The sequence below is a fragment of the Cetorhinus maximus genome, chromosome 4, assembly GCF_964194155.1.
Source record: "Cetorhinus maximus chromosome 4, sCetMax3.hap1.1, whole genome shotgun sequence".
In the NCBI taxonomy this organism is placed as follows: domain Eukaryota; kingdom Metazoa; phylum Chordata; class Chondrichthyes; order Lamniformes; family Cetorhinidae; genus Cetorhinus; species Cetorhinus maximus.
This window is the reverse complement of record NC_135882.1, coordinates 63,628,980-63,650,425: the sequence shown is the minus strand read 5'-3', so window position 1 is coordinate 63,650,425 and position 21,446 is coordinate 63,628,980. Positions and strand designations below refer to the sequence as shown.

The window sequence follows — 21,446 nt, the reverse complement described above, 5'->3', positions numbered from 1 at the left end:
CAGTCTGCAGCAGAGCGACGGTATAATGAGGCTCGTGCAGCAGCTCGCAACTTGGTGGAGCAGACCGTCCGGATGCTGAAAATGAGGTTCCTGTGCCTGGACTGGTCTGGTGGAGCCCTGCAATAGTCTTCAGAGGGTGTCATGTATCATCGTCGCCTGCTGCGCCCTTTACAACCTGGTGCTGCAATGGGGAGATGAGCTGGCTGAAGAGGAGTTGGAGGTCTCCTCCGTTGAGGAGGACACCGATGAGGATGACGGTGAGGAGGTCCTTAAAGGTGACGATGACGGGGATGAAGCCTTCACACTGACTAGAAAAGGCAGGTGCACTCGGGAGGCCCTCATAGCTGCTAGATTTGTGGAAGATAATGATGACATGCAGTGAGGTGACCCCATAGATCCTCTCATTGCATCTGTGAACGTTTGAATCCAGTCTGGCTTATGGCAGCATGAATACACTCTGTGAAAATGCTCCTGTCATGGAGACACAGTGGAGGCTGTAATAGTCACTCATTGCAGGAGGATGATGACAACATGCAGCGAGGGCACTAGATCTTCACATAGCCTCTGATAATGTCTTGACTCCTGTCTGGCCGAGGGCAGCTCACTTGCGCTCTGTGATCAAGGTCATATCATAGAGACGCAGCCATGAAACTTTAGAAGAATCTCTTCTTTTGTCCGCCTTCAGCCCTTCAGGGGCACAGTGCCACTGGTCACAGATGCTGAAGAGATGGGGGACAGCCCCACCTTAAAAGGTGCTGAGAGCACACAGAGAGAAGGACAGAACTCTGTGGCACCTACCCACTACATTCTGGCAGCAATGACAAGCACTGCCGAGTTGCAGGCATCAGTAATGTGCCCAGGGAGTGTGAGGCTGGACCATCACTTTGGTCTGAAGGCTGCACAAAGCACAGGGAAGAGGCCCTGGACTGAGACACCTGCTTTTATCTTGTGCAGAAAGGTTTCACATCTGAGTGACGTGAACACTGCTCATCGGAACAAGGAGCCATAGGCAGGGAGACATTCTTGGCAGTTTATTGACAATAGTGAACAGTATGTACAAGTCATTAACACCTGTGCCCAACTAATTCTTCTTAACTTTCCTAACCCTGCCATTACGTCTGGACATCCACAGCGGAGGTGGAGACAGCCATCTGACTGTGATGACCTTGCCGGATGTCCTCTGGAGGGCCAAGACTTGGAGAGCCCTGGCCTGCTTTTGGGATCCTGCTATGTGGCAGTGGCACCCTCCTCAGCTTGTGGAACTGGAACTGCTGAGGTCACAGGAAGACAATAGGCCAGACACTCCTGGAGTCACTTGGATGGACGGCCCCTGGGTGTGCATCTGCTGATCCTCCTCCCTATGGGTGCCTGAGGGCCCCTGGTTGACTCCTTGAGAAGGGATACATGGAGTGAGACTGAACTGCCAGGCATCCCTTTCAAGTACACACTGTTGGAGGCCAACTATGGCATCAGTGATGGAGTTAAGCCTGTGCAGCAGGGCAGGAGCGAGGTCCTGGACCATGGTCTCCATGGGCATCGCCATCCTACCAGTGTTGACTTCAGTGCGTTGACATGCTGGCGCTATCACCTCAGCCTGAAGGCGGACAGACTCCTCCATCGTGCCTTGCAATCTGAAGAGTGCAGCGGACATCCCCTCCGGATGTTCCCGAGCTTGCCTTTGCAGCTCGAGCAACTGAGACATGCTGAGTCCAGGTGCTCATCATCTGAACTCGGACTCCAAAATTTATGGCCTCCAGCAGTCCGCTGAATGTAGGGCACCTGGGAAGTCCCTGCTGCCACTTGTTGTGGATCAGATGGTGCGATATGCTCAGCAGATTGCGATCCCAAGGCTATTCTAAAACACGTTCCACCAAGGTGTTTGTCTCTGCGCTGCTGCAGAGTGTGGGTGAGCGCTGTGACAGGACTTCAAGGAGAGTGCCTCTAGATTTCTCTTCAGAGGTTTCTTCGGAGCTTGATTGGAGGCCCTGGGTCATGGACTCCATCGGCTGTTTCCCACATGTGCCTGCGGAAGCAAGGGGAGATAATTACATGACAGTGGTCTATGAAACAGGACACATCACTCACAGCATGGTTGTCTGATTGATGTTGCGCTGCCGGATCCTCACTTGGTAGAGCAGCGCCGACCTCGCCTTCCTCGGTCCAGATCGTCGCCGGTCAGCTGGATGTCTGTGTTTTCAAAGTCAGTGTGCACCTTGATTTCAGGCATTCCTCCACCGGTCTGCAACCTCTCTCTCTTGTTGTGTGCCAGCTTGTCCTGTATATATAGAGTTGGAGAGAGTATGAGTGGGGCGCCTGCCAGACCAGATGATAAGTATGCCTGGCACGTGTGGGTGGTGAGTGGTCCCATGGATGAGGACGATGATAGTGAGAGAGTAAATGGTGATGTCCCTTGAACCGGCAGTGAGTGAGGGCCTGTGGATGTGTGATGGGTTTGCAAGTGTGAGGGTTGAGAGTGATGAGAAGAGTGAGTTACCCTGGTGGAACGAAGGAGATCATTCATCCTCTTGCGGCACTACCTGGCTGTCCTTTTCTGAAGGGCATTGGTGCTGACCACTGCTGCCACTGCCTCCCAAGCCTGGTTGGTGACGCTGCTGCCCATCCTGCAGCCAGAGCGGGGGTATAGGGCATCCCAGTGGACCTCCAAAGGTGTTTCAGTGATGCATCACTGAACCTAGGGGCTGCAGTCTTCTTGCCTTTCGTGGGCATTTTCCCTGCAGCAGTCATGGGCTGGAAGCACTGAGATGTGGTGCATGCAGCTGTACTTTAGATATGGTGCCCGGCTTGATGAAGCGGTAAGGTGATGGTGGGCGGACGAATGAGAACCTGCCCACCATGGAAATGGCATATTTCTCGGGAATGCATAAATAATGTGGCAGTTTTGGGTCAATACAGCGTGAAAATCCACGTGGGCCCAGGCATCCAAAGGCATGGCCACCAATGGTGGAACTATGGAAATTGAGGATGCTCAAGAGTCCAAAATTAGGTGAACACAGATATCACAAAGAGTTGTGAGACTTGAGGAGATTATAGAGATAGGGAGGTGCGAGGCCATGGAGGGATTTGAATGGAAGCCACTGTAGATCAGCAAGCACAGGGTAAAAGGGACTTGGTTCAAGTTAAAGTACAGGCAGTAGAGTTTTGGATCTCCTCAAGTTTGCAGATGAGGGTAGAATGTGAGAGACCAATCAGGAGTGCGCTGGAATTTGAAGAGTATGAACTATCCTTTAAGTAACAGACAGAGGATGAGTTTGATTTTTGGATATGTTGGTCGCTCCAACAGTAATGAAGCAACCCTCTTACACCCCACAGTTTTGAAGCCCCTATTTCATTTAAATTTGGTAGGCGAACTGCTGGTCCTGGTGCAATTTGCTGAATAGGGGTCTCAAGAATGGTCTAAAACAGCTTCCAGAAAACTAAGCTGCAGGGGTGGAGAAGGAGTGGTCACGATTGCAGGGTGTGGGGTTCCAGGGAGCAGCAGACCAGATTTTTTTTTTAGGCAATTTGACACTTACCTTTGGGGAACCTCTTTAGTTCCATTGCCTGTGGAACTGGTCAGAGACTACACAAAGCAAGGTCCGATCAGTGTTGACATAAAATGGTAATCAGAGTCATATTTACAACACAAGACCTTCAATTCCATTGTAAAAGAGGCCAATCGCCTGAAACAGGTGAACATTTTGGACACCCAGTGGTAGGCCCCTTTCAACGTGAAGCTGGCCACGTTGCTGATATTAATGGGACAGTAAGGCACCGACCCTATTTTGAGATCATTACCATTCCTTTAACGTCAGGCAAAGCCAATGAAAATCAAACCCTTTATGTTTCAATTATAACCGCTCAGGTGTTTTACTGAAATGGAGAAATGCATTTCTTGTGATTTCTTGACACAGCACAAGCCTTGTAACAGTTACAGGGTCACAATTTCATTAAACACAGTGAGCAACAGTGAGACTTCAGGCAGAACTCTCCAAAAATATTACCAATTTCAGTTACATTTTGTATTTCATATTTATTTCAATAAACATCAATTAAAAACTGCTCTCTTAATTACTAAAATTATTTAAAAATCAAAGTTAATGATCAGTAACATTGCAACTTAATTGAGATGTATACTACACCTGCTTATGAGATCAATGCTATTTACTCTTATCGTCCAACCCTAATTCCTGGTAACAATTTGCTTTCAAACTATTGCTGCTCTTGGCCAGTCTCTCAGATGTTCATAAGAGCAGTCTCCAGTATGGAAACTCACCATCTGGTGACAGGTCGGACTTCCCTGTAGTTTGGCTGAAATTTGGAAACCACTGATGTTGGGAAAATTGACAAACACAAAACTACCAAGTATTTAGTGTCTAGACTAATGTCCTCCAGGGAAGGCAACCTGCCCATTTGTAACTTCAATCTCACAATGTGTGAATGATTCATAATGCCCTCAGAATGACTAGGAATTGACAATAAGCATTGTGACTAATATTTAAAAAAATAATTTAAATAAAATCATTAAGAATTGCATTTAGTTTCAGTCACGAGAACCTAAATGTACAGGGTATGAGAGTTATTAAACTACAACATTACAATCTGCATATTCAACTACCTTGTACATAAGCTACGGATGCTTGAGATTCGAAAAAGCTAAACTGTAATGCTCTTGACAAACTGACTCCCATCTGAAATAATGAATGAAGCAGGTTTAAAAGATAACTAAGAACAGTCTGTTACATATAATTACTGTTATCATCAGCATCATCTAAAATTTTAGAGGCTATGCTTTTTAAATTTATGGGAAAATGACTGAACTATGAATCAGTGTTTCATTTTTAAGTTGACAATAGATACAGGTCATTAATAAACATTTATCAATGTAAGGTATTAACAGTGCCAATATTTATTTTAAACTCAAATCTACAAAACCGATAACTACATTAAGTGACCTAGTAAAACCCAAATATTATTTTTAACTAAAACGACAAAACACAAATAGATAGGAAAGAAAGAAACTGCAATTTTACAATGGCATCACATAATAGGGTCCTCCAAACAATTATTTAAAATGCACAAAAAACCCTCTTCCAGTTAGACTTTATCCCAGCATATTTTCAGCATTACCAGGCTTTGTTGCAGTTTAATTACTCAATTCCTTGTGAACAAGTGAATATGTACCTCATATCTCTTACGAGCTGCAAACACTGTTCTGCTCTGCTACCTCCGTCCATCCAGTTCACGTGAAACAGCTGTTTATTCTCCTTTTACTCTCCAATTAAATTCCCTCATCTCATTGAAATCTCCTGGAAATTTGCAGTTCTTGTTTCTCTGCGGTGCTCCATTTGCTCTGGCTGCCTATGGTCTGCTTGCTACTGCAGAGCTGCCACTTCCCCACTCATCTCCCACCCGCAGAGACCAAGAGAGAGGGTGAGATCCCGCCCTCCTGTGCCCTTATCACCTTTGTAAAGAATAAGGAGGCACTGGAGACTTGAATTATTAAAACCACAAACACAGGCAACAACAAAATAATAACTCCTCTAGGAAACATGGTGCATACAATTCTTACAGCTGTAATGCACTAGAAAAAAAATCTGTCGGTAAAGTTAATCATTTTGTGAAATGTTTCACAATTTTTGTTAACTATTCTATCTTCAACAATCTAGCGAGATTTTTTCATAGCTGTCTCAATGAATGCCATGATTTTTCTATTGTTGGTCTCAAATGTTTTATTTGTATCCTTTGTATTTTCTTTAGTGACTACTCTTCTGTATTTTCGTGGCTGTTCTGCTATTGCCCAATAACTGTGTTTCCTCTTTCTCCATTCTCTCTAATCTCATTAACCTCTATGGCATTTTTATGATTTCCCCCACTGTCTATTCTTAGTTTTTCTCTACCTTTTATTATCACTCACTGCTACAGTCTTCTCTATCCCCTTTCAGGAGATGAATATCTGTACCACCAAGAGTATTTCCATAGAAACAATCCATCTTGCAGGAAATTGCTTTCTGTTAAATGGAAACAAATTCTATTTTTAAAGACCCATGTGGAGATTTATCCGTGGAAATAAAAATTGCATTTCAGCTAGAATGGCATCAAACCGATGACATAGCACACACACAATTAGCCTTTATTTTCTAAGCATGTATACCTTCATGAAACTGTCACTGTTCTCCACATCAGATTTCCACCAACTGGCAATGTCTGTCTTCACTTTGCTGACTTCAGCTATAACCTACAGCTTTTCCTCAAACTGTTACCAAGGAACGTGCAGTCTCCACTGATTACCTTGCTTCTGTTCCACAGCTGATGACCATATCCCAAGTAAGCAATCAAAATTAATTCTTGCTATACAGACATTGACAATTATCTACTCTTCAGAGTAAATCTTGAATACCCTCTTAGCATGAATGAAAAATACAGTTTACATAGGCAGTTTAATGGAGGTCATTTTTCAGTTCGGGCTTCAGAGATCAAAGCTTTCTGTAATCTATGCAAAACAGAAGTATAAGTCAAAGAAAAATTAAGGGATGGATAGCTGTCTACTAGAATTTTGGCAGTATAATTGGTGGAGCCAAAATTAGTTTGAAAGAGGATTAATCATAGCCAATAAAAGCAATTTGAAAAGAAGACGTGCTTAATCAGCAGGGCTCAGGAAGTACGATACAAGTGCAGACTCAGGTAGGTCTGGCAAAACAATGTGGTGGAAGCAGAAGCCCAGAGTCTAGAAGTTAACAAAAGAATGGCAATTGGTGGTGTGGTAGGTCAGTGTATTTGTACCTTTTGTGCAGGGAATAAGTTCTGCATAAAACAAATGCTAAACAAAAAAAATTACTCCACATTTATTTTAGTGGTCATGTATCTTGTGTGAAAATTTATCCCATAAAATGTTTAATCCGTGTTTTCTTTTACCTATCATCTCTGCAGTCTTTAATTAAGGATTTATTTAGTTCTAGGCACAAAGTGAAAATTTGAACGTGAGCAATCCTTTCCCCACCCTGGGGGCCCACATTCCAACATAACTGAACTTCAGATCAACATTGTAAAAATATTTCAACCTCTAAAGTAAACATTTAATGCCAGTTTCAAGGGGAAAAAACACAAGATGTTTTAAATAATCCAGTTTATAATAAGACATTTTATAATAATACCAGTATTTAGAAAATAAAACCGATCAAAAAATAATTAAAACGATAAACAACAGCACTTTAAAATAAACAGGGCAGGATTTTCCGGCCCGCCCACGGCCAGGATTGTCCTGTCCTGCAAAAGTCAATGGACTTTTGGCTGTGCCACTGGATCTCCTGTGGCGGGTCCTGTATTACAGGGCTGGAAAATTCCGGCAACAATATGTGAACATGTTATGCGAAATGCACAGTGCAATACTTGAGTTAATTCAGTGTATAGGTGAGGATTTATAAAACCCGAGCACTTGCTTTTTCCCATCACACAGGCAGTCAAAGTGCAAACTATGACTAAAACAATGCAAAATGTACAGTACACCTAAAGCAAAGTATACAATGCAATGCGTGAGGATATATACTGTCAAAATTAAAACTCTATCAGCAATGTAAGCATTGAAAAAATACAATATCCAAGCATCCTCTCAAAACGAAGAGCACAGTGCTCATAGGAATCGAAAGGCATCACAGGTGGAGTGCAGGATACAATGCAAAACATCTATAGTATGGTGAAAGTTGCAGGAATTGAGAAGCATCTATGCAAGGCCAAAATAGTGAAGTTGGGCCAAGTGGAAATTTATTGTGTAAAAGAACATTGGAATATAGGAAATAAGAGCAGGAGTAAACCATTCAACCCCTTAAGCCTGCTCCACCATTCAAACAGATCTTGGTTAGTCTTCTACTTCAATGCCATTTTCCTGCACTATCCCCGTATCCCTTGATGTCTTTACCGTCTAGAAATCTATTGATCTCTGTCTTGAATATATTCAATGATTGAACCTCCATAGCCCTATGGAGGGTAGAGGATTCCAAAGGGTCACCACGCTGAGTGAAGAACTTCCTCCTCATTTCAGTTCTAAATGGCCTACCCCTTATTCTGAGATTGTGTCCCCTGGTTCTAGACCCTCAAGCCAGGGGAAACATGCTTCCTGCATCTACCTTGTCAAGCCCTGTAAGGATGTTGTATGTTTCATGAGATTGCCTCTTATTCTTCTAAACTCTAGAACATACAGATCCAGTCTCCCCTCATAGAACAATCCTGCCATCCCAAGAATCAGTCTGGTGAACTTTCGTTGGACTCCCTCAATGTCAAGTATATCTTTTCTCAGGTAAGGAGACCAAAACGGTATGCAATACTCCAGGTGTGGTCTCACCAAGGCTCTATACAATTGCAGCAAGACATCTTTACTCCTGTACTCAAATACTCTTGCATTAAAGGCCAGCATACCATTTTCCTTCCTAATGGCTTGCTGCACCTACAAGTTAGCTTTCAGTGATTCACAAACAAGGACACCCAGGTCCCTTTGGACATCAACACTTCCCAATCTCTCACCATTTAAAAAATACTTCACGTTTCTGTTTTTCCTACCAAAGTGAATAACTTCACCTTGTATTCCCACAGAATCAGAATCTTTACAGTGCAGGAGGCCATTTGGCCCTTCAAGTATCCACTGGCTCTCTGAAAGAGCATTCTACCTGGCCCCACTCCCCTGCCTTATCCGCATAATCTTGCACATTCTCTCTTTTCAGATAGCCATCCTATTCCTTTTTGAATACCTTGATCGAACCTGCCTCCACCATCCTCTCAGGTAGTTATTTCCAGACTCCAACCATCCTCTGGGTGAAAAAAAAATCCTCATCACTTTTACTCCTTTTGCCAATTATTTTGAATCTATGCCCTCTAGTTCTTGATGTTCCCTTCAGTGGGAGCAGTTTTTCGCTATTTACCCTGTCCATACCCCTCAGGATATTGAATATCTCTATCAATTCTTCTCTCAGCGTTCTTTTCTCTAAGGAAAGCTCCATTGGCCATGTTCTTGCCCAATCACTTGGCTGGTCTAAATACCTTGTAGCCTTTTTGCATCTTCCTCACAACGCACATTCCCACCTAGTTGTGTGTTATCAGCAAATTTGGAAATATTACATTTCGTCCCCACATCCAAATCATTGATACAGATTGTGAATAGCTGGGGCCCAAGCACTGATCCTTGCAGTACCCCACTAGTCACAGCCTGCCAACCTGAGAATGAGCCATTTATTCCTACTCTCTGTTTTTTGTCCATTAACCAATTCTCAATCCATGTCAGCATATTTCCCTCAATCCCATGCCATCTAATTTTGCTTATTAACCTCTTGTATGGGACATTATTGATAGCCTTCTGAAAATAGAGACAGGGGACATTGGGACATATAGAGGGTGGATTGGCCAAAAATGGTGTGAAGATTGTGCCCCATATCCACTGCTCTGTCATCAATGATAGAGGGATCAACCAGTGAACAATTTAACACTCATCAAAATCCACTTGTCAAAACTATAAGTGAAATTTTAGATGTAGAGAGGAAAGAAAACTTCTACTCTCTTTGGACTGAAATTGAAGCAAGGAGTGGGAACACTAGGAATACTGGCAATGACAAAGCTGGAACTAAAGAGGAATAAACTCAATTCATATTAAACATCAGACTTCTGACAGATTCTCAGGGGTTGTAATGAACAGCAAATATTCATGACTTCCCTAAATTAATTTTGCAGCCCCAAGTATTTAATCTGGCTCTGACTTGAGGTATTTGTATTTTTCAATGTATTTTATTTAATCTGAATGTTATTTATTCATAACCTTTTTGTATATTTTAATTTTTTCTTACATCTCTTGTAGTCTCTTATTTTTCTGCCAAGATGCTATATTTTATTATATTTGTGATGTATAGTTAAGGATATAAAGGGAAAAGTGCATGGAGAAAATTCACCAACGGACTATCACGGGACTCAGTGATAGCCCCAATGCTGTTCAACAAATATACAAATGACCTGCTAACAACCACACCCTGCAAGTTCATCTATGCTGACGATATCTGTTGTGCCACCCAAGCCCCATCCTTCTGCATCCTGGACCAGATCCTTAATGAAGACGTTACAAAGTTGACACTACTGCAGCACATGGCGACTTACACTGAATTCCTCTAAAGCTATATCCAGTGGATTCCATCTTCATAATGCCAGTGCCGAAAAAGAATTTCATATTTACATGGATGTTCAGAGACTAAAGCATAACACCGACCCAACATACTTGGGAGTCACTCTAGATAGGACTCTGTAGAAGAAAACAGCAGCAAAGGTCAAAATCAGAAACAACTTATTAACTACATTTGCTGGATCTACGTCGGTGCAGCTGCCACAACTCTCCGGACCTCAGCAAGTGCCCTATCATACTCCGCTGCAGAATACTGTGCATCTATCTGGGACAGGTCATCACACACATCTTGTTGACACTCAACTGAATGTAACAACGTGCATCATAACTAGGACTCTCTGCCCAACACCCTCTCCTGGTTTCCTGTCCTCGCAAACATCACTCCCCTACACATCCGCCGACTGACGAAAACCCACAAGCTGGTTGAAAACATCTGTGATGTACCTCACTTACCAGTCCACAATGATATATTCAATTCACCTACTACCTGCCTTCCATCTCAGCACCCCATGCGGAGTAATGTCCCTGAGCAAGGTTTACCAGCAGACATCCTTTGGACCAAGGAATGGTAAACACGGGAAGTCACTAATAAGCTTCGTCTGACAAACCCCACCTGTTGAAAGGCAGGCTTTGATCTACCATGTCGGGAGTGGTCCTTGCTAAACAGGTTCAGGACAAGTCAGAGTCCCTGTGCAGCCAACCTCCACTGCTGGGGACTCAGTACAAACCCTATGCACTTGTGGAAATACACACAGAATGCTGCACATTACCAAGGAGTGTTCCCTCTAAGACTAAGTGGCGGACTAATCACCTTCAATTCAGCTAATGAGGAGGCAATCACTTGGCTCCAGGGATTTGCATTCACTAAATAATAATGATCTCATGAGTGCCACCACAGGGAGGTGTTTAGTCCCCCAATTTCAAACTCCACATCCAGTCTATCAGTAAGACCATCTACTTCTACCTCCATAAAATTGCTCATCTCTTTCTCTATGTCAGCCGTCTCTAAAACTCTTGTTCATGCTTTTGTTACCTCAGCTCCACTTTCCTGCCCAATTACCATATCCCTTGACTCCTTTAAAGCTAAAAAACCTATTGATCTCAACCTTGAACATACTCATTGGCTGAGCATCCACAGCCTGGCAAGCTACAGAATTCCAAAGATTCACAAGCCTGAGTGAAAAAAACTTCTCATCTCAGTCTGAAATGGCCATCCCCTTATCCTCAGACTATGCCCCCTAATTCTAGACTCTGCAGCCAGGGGAAACCACCTCCAAGCATCTACTCTGCCAAGGCCTCCAGAATCTCATGTTCCAATGAAATTTTCTCTCATTCTTCTAAGCTCCAGAAAATATAGCCCCTTCTACTCAAACTCTCCTCATTAGACAGCCCTCACATTCCAAGAGTCAATCCAGTAAACCTTCATCGGACCCCCTCTAAGGCATATGTCTTTTTTTAGCTCCAGAGACCAAAACTGGACACAGTGCTCCAGGTCTGGTCTCAGCAAGACCCTGTACAATTGCAGCAACACTTGTTTACTCCAACCCCCTTGTAATTTACCTTTGTAATTGCTTGCTATACCTACACATTAAAGCACTGGGGTAAAAACTGGTTCATATAGCGCCAATTCAAGTGGCCCTACAAAAGTTTACATTGATTCCCTGGGAAAGGGCAGCCTGCAAGGCATTCCTCATCGATATTTTTGAAAAATCTTGCGTGCACTGCACAGGGAGCGGTCCATGGTGCTGCCTAACCATCGGGATTCAATGTGGTCTGCATAATATCATTACCAGTACTACAAGAAAATTTCTTATCCCCTTCTATGCTTCTTGTACAAGGACACCGAAGTCCATCTGAACACCACCATATCATCACCATTTTAAAAATATTCAACTCTTCTATTTTTTCCTACCCGTGAATAACCTTGCATTTTGCCACATTACACTCCATGTGCCACCTTCTTGCCAATTCACTTAACCCATCTATATCATGGGCTGGATTATACGGCTGCAAATTGGGCAGACCAGTTCCCCCCCAACCACCCCCAACCCCAGCATGAACATGAAATAGGGCATGACGATGTAGGGTCGCCAATATGACATCATCATGTCAGTTTCCGAAATTACAGGAGAGCAGGTGTGGAAATCAGAAGCCCACCTGCCATTTTGAAATGACCAATTAACAAGCTACTGAGCATTTTAATGACTCAATTGTCTGCAATTTTCCATTGCTGGCTGCATTTTTCGGGTGTTGGATGCGAAAAGGTTTGGGAGTGTTTTACAGTCGCTATGACAAGGAGGCACAATGGCAGAAGAAAAAGTCTGCCACTGGGACCATGGCTGAATGTAGCAGCAAATTCTGCTGGTGAAGGTGGCAGCTTTTTTTAAGCTTTTTGGAGCCTGCCATAAGAATTGAAGAAAGAGTGAGAGAGTAAGAGTTGGTAGCTGTACCAACATCCTGTTAATGGCATTATCCTTCTGCCACATGATGTCCTGGTGTAAACTTCCAATTCGACTCGCAGCCTCCCTTCACACTGCTAATTGGCCACCTTCCTGTCGTATGGCCACTAATTGGCCATCTGACACTTGATTCTAAGGACTGAGATGGCGGGGGCTGGAGCAAGTGGATCACTCAGTTTCTGTTCCATCTCCCACACTCCACCAAAAAATGTAAAATCCACTCCCATTCTACAGATCATTAGGGTTTTATGTACATGTCAGAGGTGGGAATCAGGAGAAGGGGCTAATTCCGCTACTGCGATCCCACCTCCATCTCAAGATTGCTGGCAGGTGGGATCTTCAGAGGGTTCTGGTCCTAAATGGCCTTGAGGTGAGCCTGCCGGAGGCAGGAGTGGAGGTGGGCCGAGTCCAGAGCAGGCAGGTTAAAAGGCCCACCACCATTCCCAAGAGGCCGTGGTCCAGCGCTTCCAAAGCAATCAGCAGCTCAGCTACGTAGAGTTGAACTTTCCGCCCACTTCAAACACCTCCTCACCTACCTCACTCCTCTCACCCTCACCCCCAACCCCCCTCACTCCCTAACCACAATCCCCCCCATTATCCACTTCATGAGCAGAACTCAAGACCTATAATAACAGTTGGAAGCCAATGAATAGCCCATAAAACTCCCTGAGTAAACAAACACTCTTCAAAGCAGCTGTTTAAACAAGGTGAAGCACTTGCAAAATGATTAAGCAGTTGGATTGTAGCTAACAGCCCAAAAAACTCCCTGAATAAACGAACAAACTTCAGGAATGTTATCTCAACAGATGTCTAGACTGAATACATAAAAGCAATGGGAGCAGATGAAACACTTACACTTGCTTATCATATTTTATCCATTAGATGAACTTTTCTGAAGGGTTTTCACAATTACAATTTTGATCTTTTACTCACCATTTTGCCAGTTGGCAGAAGTAACAATCTCAGAAACACATTATTTAAGGGCTAGTTACATCTTCCAATCACAGCAATGTCATAACTCAGCTTACCGAACACAGATACAACCCATATAGTATTAATGATGAACTCTAAAATGACAAAACCATTTCACTTGCCTTTTAAACTCTTGATGACTCCAATCCATGATTCACACTTCCATGCAGCTGGTGTAAAACCTGACAGCTACTAAAGTCTGGCTGTCTCCATCAAAATTAAAAAAACTCATCTGGTGTAAATTCTCAATGAGACTATAATGCTGCCAGTTCTATCCTTAATAGGAGCGGGGAGGTTCTGGGGTCCCGTCCTTCCCTGCTCTCGTGAAAATGGCTTAGGGCAAGGACAAAGATGCAACCTCCTGCTGTTCTGCTCGGCGACCATTTTTTCAGTCCTGCCTCCGTTTGGTTCCAATCAGGACCATGATAATTTGATCTGCAGCTTAATCTTCCACCTGCATCGTCAGCAAACTTAGATATATTAAATTTGGTCCCTTTATCCAAGTCATTAATATAAAGTATAAATAACTGAGGTCCCAGCATTTAGACTTGTGGCATCTTACTAGTAACAGCCTGCCAACCTGAAAATGACACCTTTTTTCCAACTGTCTGTTTTCTGTCAACTGTCCTCTATTGATATATTACCCTCCCATCTCATGAACCCTTATCTTGTGCAACAACCTTTCATGTGGCATCTTATTGAATACCCCGCTGGTTACATCATCAAAAAAATTCTAATTGCGTTTGACAAACGGTTTTCCTTTCATAAAACCATGTTGACGTTGCCTAATCATATTATGATTTTCTAATGCCCTGGCATGGACTCGAATGGCCGAATAGCCTTCTTCTGTGCCATAAGTGACTCTATGACTTCCTTAATTTTTGATTCCAGCACTTTCCTAATGATTGATGCCAGGCTAACTGGCCTATAGTTCCCTATTTTCTGACTCTCTCATTTCTTGAAGAGTCAGAAATTTCCTGAAGAAGCTACCTTCTACTGGGACCGTTACAGAATTGAGAAAATTTTGGAAAATCACAATCAGTGCCAACTCTTTTAGATTCATAGGATGTAGACAACCAGGTTTCAGGGGATTTGTTGGCTTTCAGCCTCAATAATTTCTTCAGTACTTTTTCTTTACTAATATTAATTATTTTAAGGGTTTTTTTCATATCTTCTACTGTGACAAAATATTTCTTTAATGTCTCAGCCATTTCCTTACTCCCTTATTATAATTTTTCCTCTCTTAGCCTTTAAGGGATCCAAGTTTACTTTCACTACTCTCTTCATTTTTACATACTTATAGAAGTTCTTATTCCCAAATTCAGGCTAGATTACTTTCTTATTTTATTTTTTCCCTCTTTACCAATTTTTTGGTCATCCTTGGTATCTAAGATTCTCCCAATCCTCAGGCTTACTACTCTTCCTTGCAATATTATATGCCTCCTCTTTTAATCTAATACAATCCTTAGCCTCTTTAGTTAGTGATAAATGGATCTCCTTTCTTCTGGAGTTTTTATTTGTCAGTGAAATGTAGATTCGTTGAAAATTATGAAATATTTCTTTAAAATGTTTGCCATTACTCATCTGTCATCTTCCCTTTTAATCTAAATTCCCAACTCCCAACAATTCCAACTCACTCCAGTTAAGTAATTGGTGTTATATAAATTCAATATTCTAGTTTTGGATTTATGTACATCACTCTCAAACTCAAGGGAAATTCTATCATATTATGATCAGTCTTTCCCAGAGAATCCCTTACTATGAGATTACTAATTCACCCTATCACATTACACAAAACGCGATCTAAAATATCCTCTTCCCTGTTTGATTCCACAACATATTGTTCTTGGATACTATCTCAAATGCATTCCATGAACTTGTTCTCCAAACTACTTTTGCTTACTTGATTTGCCCAGTCTATATGGAGATTAATTTCCCCCTGCACTATTCCATTGCCTTCTTTTTGAATAAACTCATGTTTCTTGATTAATACTCATAACAGTATAGCTACAGTTATGCGGTCTAATCCCATCAATGTTTCACGGCCCTTGTTTTTTCTTATCTCCACCCATACTGATTCTACTACCCGCTCTTCCAAGCTATGATTTTTTCCTCACTACTCTCCTTATGTTTTTTCCAAATCAGGGCTACCCACCTCCTCCTTTTCCATTTTGTCTGTCTCTTCAAAACATCAACTACCCTAGAATTTAGTTTCTAACTTTGGTCACCATGCAGTTGTGTCTCTGTAATGACTATTAGATCAAACTCATTTATCTCTATTTGTGTCATTGATTCATCTATCTTGTTATGAATTCTTCATGCATTCAGATAAAAACACCTTTAATTTTAACTTTTTACCATTTTTCCCTGATTTGATCTGAATCACCGATTCACTACCATTAAACTTTCTGTCTTTTCCTGGCACACACTGCTTACTTTTACCCAAATCACTGCACTGCTCTGTGGCCTTGACTTTCCTCTTTAGATTTATAAATTTCCTCTCACTTGAAACCTCCTTTTTAGTTTAAAGCCCTTTCTACAGCCTGAGCTATATGACACTGGTCCTACTCGGTTTAAGTTCTTCCCTTGTTATCTTCACTTCTTATCCCTTCTATCCCTTTTTCACTTGTTATCCCTATTCTTATCAAGTTCATCCCATGTATGTATTGATTTAAATATTTTCATACTGGTCTACAAGTCACTCTGTGGCTTGCTCCTGTTTATGTCTGCAACATCCTCCAGCTCTTTATCCCTGTTTGCACCATCCATTCCACTAACAATGACATATCTCGTTCCACTCCCTACTTATTAACATCGGTGTCAGAACCTGTCACTATTTGCTGTACAACTAGAACTTCCTTCTTGTTCCCCTTAACTTGATACATTTCTTCTCTTCAAAATGTCTCCTTAAAGTCAACTTCTTTGACCGTATCACCAGCGCTAACCTCAATCCTACACCTGCTTGAATCTGACCCCGAATTTTGAAGTACTTTGGGTCATTTTGCTATGTTAAAAGGCACTATAGAAAATGTAATTATTGTTATTATAGCCCATTAAGTGACATTGAATAGTGAAAGTAAATGCTTGCCATTTTAAAAAACAGATTCTACTAATCTTTTGCGAATAGGTTGAAAATATATAATTTAAATGATAAAGTGGCTCAATGCACTGCCCTGCACTCTTTTCAGCTGATGCCTGTTCTGCAAAGTGTGCTACAACAAAGTTCATTTACTCTGAGGTCAATTAAATAAATCTTCTTTAATTGAATGTACATTGTAGGAGAACCAGGATCCAAAATCCATTGGGCAAGGTGGATGATTGGCTCTGAATATAAAAGCAACAGTTACTTGGCTTTGAAATCACTGAGCTATGGATTCACCAGAATATAGCCAGTGGAAAAGATAGTGGTCACCTTAGTGTGATCTGGAATCCTGACCTCAGCAAAAATGCATCCCTAAGGTGGTTTTAACAAAATCTAACAATTTATAAAAACAATGTTAACATTAATTTATATAAATGAGAAATAAATTACTGAAGATGTGTTTCCATCTGATAAATTGATTTCTTGCATGGTTAAGGTAAATCAAATGAGCTTTAGAGAGCCAATGTAGATTCTGATTTTGATACTCAGTGATCATTAAAATCTGCTAATACAGCAGCTCAACATCATCAACATCAAGAACAGTTTGATTCTCAGGCTATGATTAGATAGATAAGAATGGAACCAAGTTCCACCCAGTTGTACAAGGAGGAAGATGGTGTTGTCAACCATTTCAAAGGCTGCACGTAGGTCGAGAAGGATGAGAAGGGAAAATTTACCATGGTCATTCATACAGGATGCCATTTGTGACTTTCATACAAGCCATTTATGACAGGGCAGAAAACTGGTCAGAGAGATTTAAACATGGAGTTGCAAGAAAAACAGGTACGGATTTGGGAATCAAAAACAGATTCAAAGACTTTGGAAAGGAAAGGGTGGTTGGAGATGGGACAATAGTTTGCAAGGACAGAGAGGTCAATGGTAAAGACAGCAGGTTTGAAATGGAGGGGACAGTTCCTGAGGAGAGGGAACAGTTAACAATATCAGCTAACATGGGGGCCAAGAAGAAAAGTTGGGTGATCGGCAATTCAGGGTTGAGGAAGCAGGAAGTGGGTCTCAGGGACAACTTGAATGCAGAGATGGCAGGTTGAGCTATAGGAAAGAAACTAGAGAAAGAAGTAGTTCAGAGCTAGAGGAGGGATTAACATTATTAAGTAGAAGGAAGGAAAGTAACAGGAGCAGCTGAATGGATGAACATAAGGTAACAGAAGTAGGCCATATGGCCCCGTGAGCCTTCTCTGCAATTGAACAGGATCATGGCTAATCCTAGACTTCACTTTCTGGCCCAATTCCCATATCCTGGATTCCCTTAGTATCCTGTTATAATCCTGGGCCAGAACCCCAGTTTTTGGTACAATCTGGTTAGGGGCCAATAACATTTTGTTTAAAGTAGACAAAGTTTGAGATCCTAGGTATTTACTAAGAGAATAAAACCACAAGATTCCCCAGTTTTTGAAGAAACAAAATAAACTTTACCATACAAGATCAGAAAGATAAAACAATTTACAATCTTATACTCTAACATTCAGGGTTAATATGAGGTACATGTGAATTAACAGGGAAACCGTGGCCAAACACACTACACTCCACAATAAATGGCAGATTCATCCAAGACAGGTCTAAGGATTTCTCAGCAACCCACCCAGATATCAGTAAACACTGTGAGTCAACCAATCTTGTTGAAACTCTTCCCTCTCACAAGAGATTCCAGTCATCTTCTTTGAAGATCTAGCCTCGGAATTCTCTCCAAAAGTCACTCCAACTTGGACTGCCTCAATGATAGCTTACCTCACAGGGTTTCAATCTTGACTCCAGAGACTCTGTTCCCCTGGATTCCCAATTCTGTACTCCAGCACCAACTCAAACACAACTTCAGCTATGCCAAGCAGAACACTACTGCCCCAAAGGATTACCTTTGCCCCAAGGGCCCACAGCATGGAGTCATTGATCTTCTGCTGCCTTCTCAGATCTCCAAGGCTTCCCCCGAGCCCTCGTTACTTAAAGCCTGCCAACGCAGAACTTTTACTACTTGCAGCCTCTTTCTGTCTCTGGGACCTCTCTCTGTCCCCTATCCCTGGAATCCCACTTTGGGTTCCCTGTTTTGGGACCTCTCCCCATCCTCAGTCCGAGACTCTTCTCCGGTATGGCACCCAGCTCCTGAGTCCTGTGATTGGGATTTGTGTGCCCTTTTCTTTTTCTTCTTCACACAAGCACACTGGACCATTGTCCTTGGCCCAAAAAATTCCAAATGCTAGTCTTTTATTTATTCACTCACGGGATGTGGGCATCGCTGGCTAGGCCATCATTTATTGCTCATTCCCTAATAGCCCTTGAGAAGGTAGTGGTGAGCTTGAACCACTGCAGTCCATGTGGTGTAGGTACACCCACGAAACTGTGAAGGAGGGAGTTCCAGATTTTGACCCAGCAGGTCAGCACATGCGCTACCCGCTCCCAGTCCACGCATGCGCAGAAACTCCCAAGACGGTTGGGACTTGTAGTTCGTGGCCCCTATTCGATGGTAAGGTAAGTTTGAATCTTGTAACATTCCCAAAAATCAATCTCAGTCTTGAATATACTCATTGACTGAGCATCCACAGCCCTCTAAGGTAGAGTATTCCAAAGACTCTCAAGCCTTTGAGTGAAGAAATTTCTCATTAGTCCTTAACAGCTGGTCCCTTATCCTGGAGACTGTACAACCTAGTTCTACAGTCACCTGCAGGGGAATCAGCCTCCCAGCATCGACTTTTGACAAGCCCTCCCAGCATTTTATGTTTCACTGAGATCACCTCTCATTCTTCTGCTCAATCACTCTTCCTAGGACAGCCTTCTCATCCTAGGAATCAATATGTTGAACCTTCATTGAATCCCCAAGGTAAGTACCATAAAGACTCAGGTAAAAGTCGAATGTTTGAGACCAATTTTTTAGGCCAAAATTAATTGGGATCGGCTTTTACCTGGGTAATGTTTTTGAAGGACTGACATGCCTGGACCCAAATCAATGGAATAGAGTAAAACTTAGCAACACAAGAATTCATATCAACTCTCTAACATTTACTTATTTCCTAACATTGCAAAGTACATGCAAAAAAAAATACATACCATAATGAATTATAATATTTCACATTGAAATCCTTCAAAATCACTCTGATCACCATCTGGGTCACTGAACTATTCATTCCAACAGCCTGGTTGTATATCATCATAATCACTGGTAGTACTGGTAACTTCAGCATCATCATTCCACAAGTAATTGTCCTCAGTACCGTTGAGCAATGTTGTGAACAAGTTCATTGGCATAATGGTGCTAGGGAGGGTGCTCGTTTATTTCCACTGTTAGTGAATTTTTTTTTGCCTTCCAACATCCAATGGTTCCACATCTTTTGGATACACTCCTCAAGAGGTTTATTTATACACACATCCAAGGGATGAACAACATAAGACTGCCAAGAATAACTGCCACGTTGGTGTTGGTTGATCTCATATCATGGACTACATTGTTGACAAGGTAGGATTTGAACATGTCCCAAATGAGCAAACCTTTTCCTTTGTGTAGTCCTCCTGGTCTCAAATTCCTTCTTTGATCCATTTCTTGCAACTGCCTTCAGCCATCCAGCCTTTCTTGTGAACATGGATGTTAACATCTTTCTGAAATTTCTCTTTGGGAAGAGCTTTGTGCTTGAATATCACCATCGGCTTTAATTTTGTGCCATCTGCCATGCAAGATGGAACCATTGTGAATAATCACTTGGCCAGTCATCTTTATGAGGGTGGCTTTTTTCATCAATCTATGGTCTTGTTTATTAGTATGTTGAAGCTCATCAGTGTTTCACGCATATTCCTAATGCAGGCCAATCGATATGCATTCTTCTCTCGACTTTGGATGATAGAACAGTGGCATTAGATGATTTTATTCTTGAGTTCAGGTGACAGATGATGTAAAATTTTTGTTTTCTGACAGAGTACTAAATTGTGCCTTTTCATTAATCTGGCACTGACCTTGAATTCTGAAATACTATCTTTCTTCGCTTCTCTAAGGGTGCAGAATTGGATGGCTCCGCAGTTAAGACCATTTGGCTGATGCTTGTTAACCTATTCTGCCACTTTTTTCTCCAGTTTAAATTGAGTTGCGTACTTGCTATTCTTTCTCAAAAGGCATCGGATACATCATGTGGTGCACATTAGTCTTGCTGATTGGTTGGGTGATTGCTACTAAAAGTGATGGAGGGAATACTAAAGATTCCTGCACATGCCTTTAAATTAATGAACCATAGCAATTACTGGAAAGTAATTAATAATCAGAAAGTGGTTTGATCCTGAAAAACTAGGGTCGACTTTTACATAATGTGTGAAAAATTGTGTTTTTTTAAGCCAAAAGTTATGTGGTCGGCTTTCACATGAGATCGACTTTTACACGAGTATATCCTTCATTCGGTATGGAGACCAAAAAGATACACATGACTCCAGCTGTGGTTGTACCAAAGTCCAGTACAATTGCAGGAAGACTTACTTACTCTTGTACTCCTAATACCTTACAATATAGGCCAACATGCCATCTGCCTCCCTGATTGCTTGCTGTACCTACCTGCATGTTAACTCTCTAGTTACTAGTGGGACGCAACCATGTTCAGGTTGGGGCCTTAGCTTTTTACAATTTATTGATTGTGGGGCAGACGTCCCACTCTCAACCACTTTAGCCCACTCACAGCGTTATGCCTGTGGAGCAGGCTTCTTCCAGGCATGTTCACTTCCAGCCAACTTTCCTTTC

The 21,446-nt window shown here is 42.1% G+C and overlaps 1 protein-coding gene across 5 annotated transcripts in view; it reads right to left on the bottom strand.

Annotated features, from left to right (window-relative positions):
* The window catches only part of LOC144679645 (transmembrane protein 200A-like), a 42,102-nt gene that overhangs the window by 14,818 nt on the left and 5,838 nt on the right, over positions 1–21,446 (bottom strand). The window contains exon 1 of one of the 5 annotated variants that reach the window (XM_078540230.1): positions 6,152–6,399. The exons of 2 other annotated variants lie outside the window; for them this stretch is intronic. The gene's annotated coding sequence lies outside the window, so the exon portion shown is untranslated. 2 more of the 5 variants (XM_078540228.1, XM_078540232.1) reach the window with 2 other exon arrangements.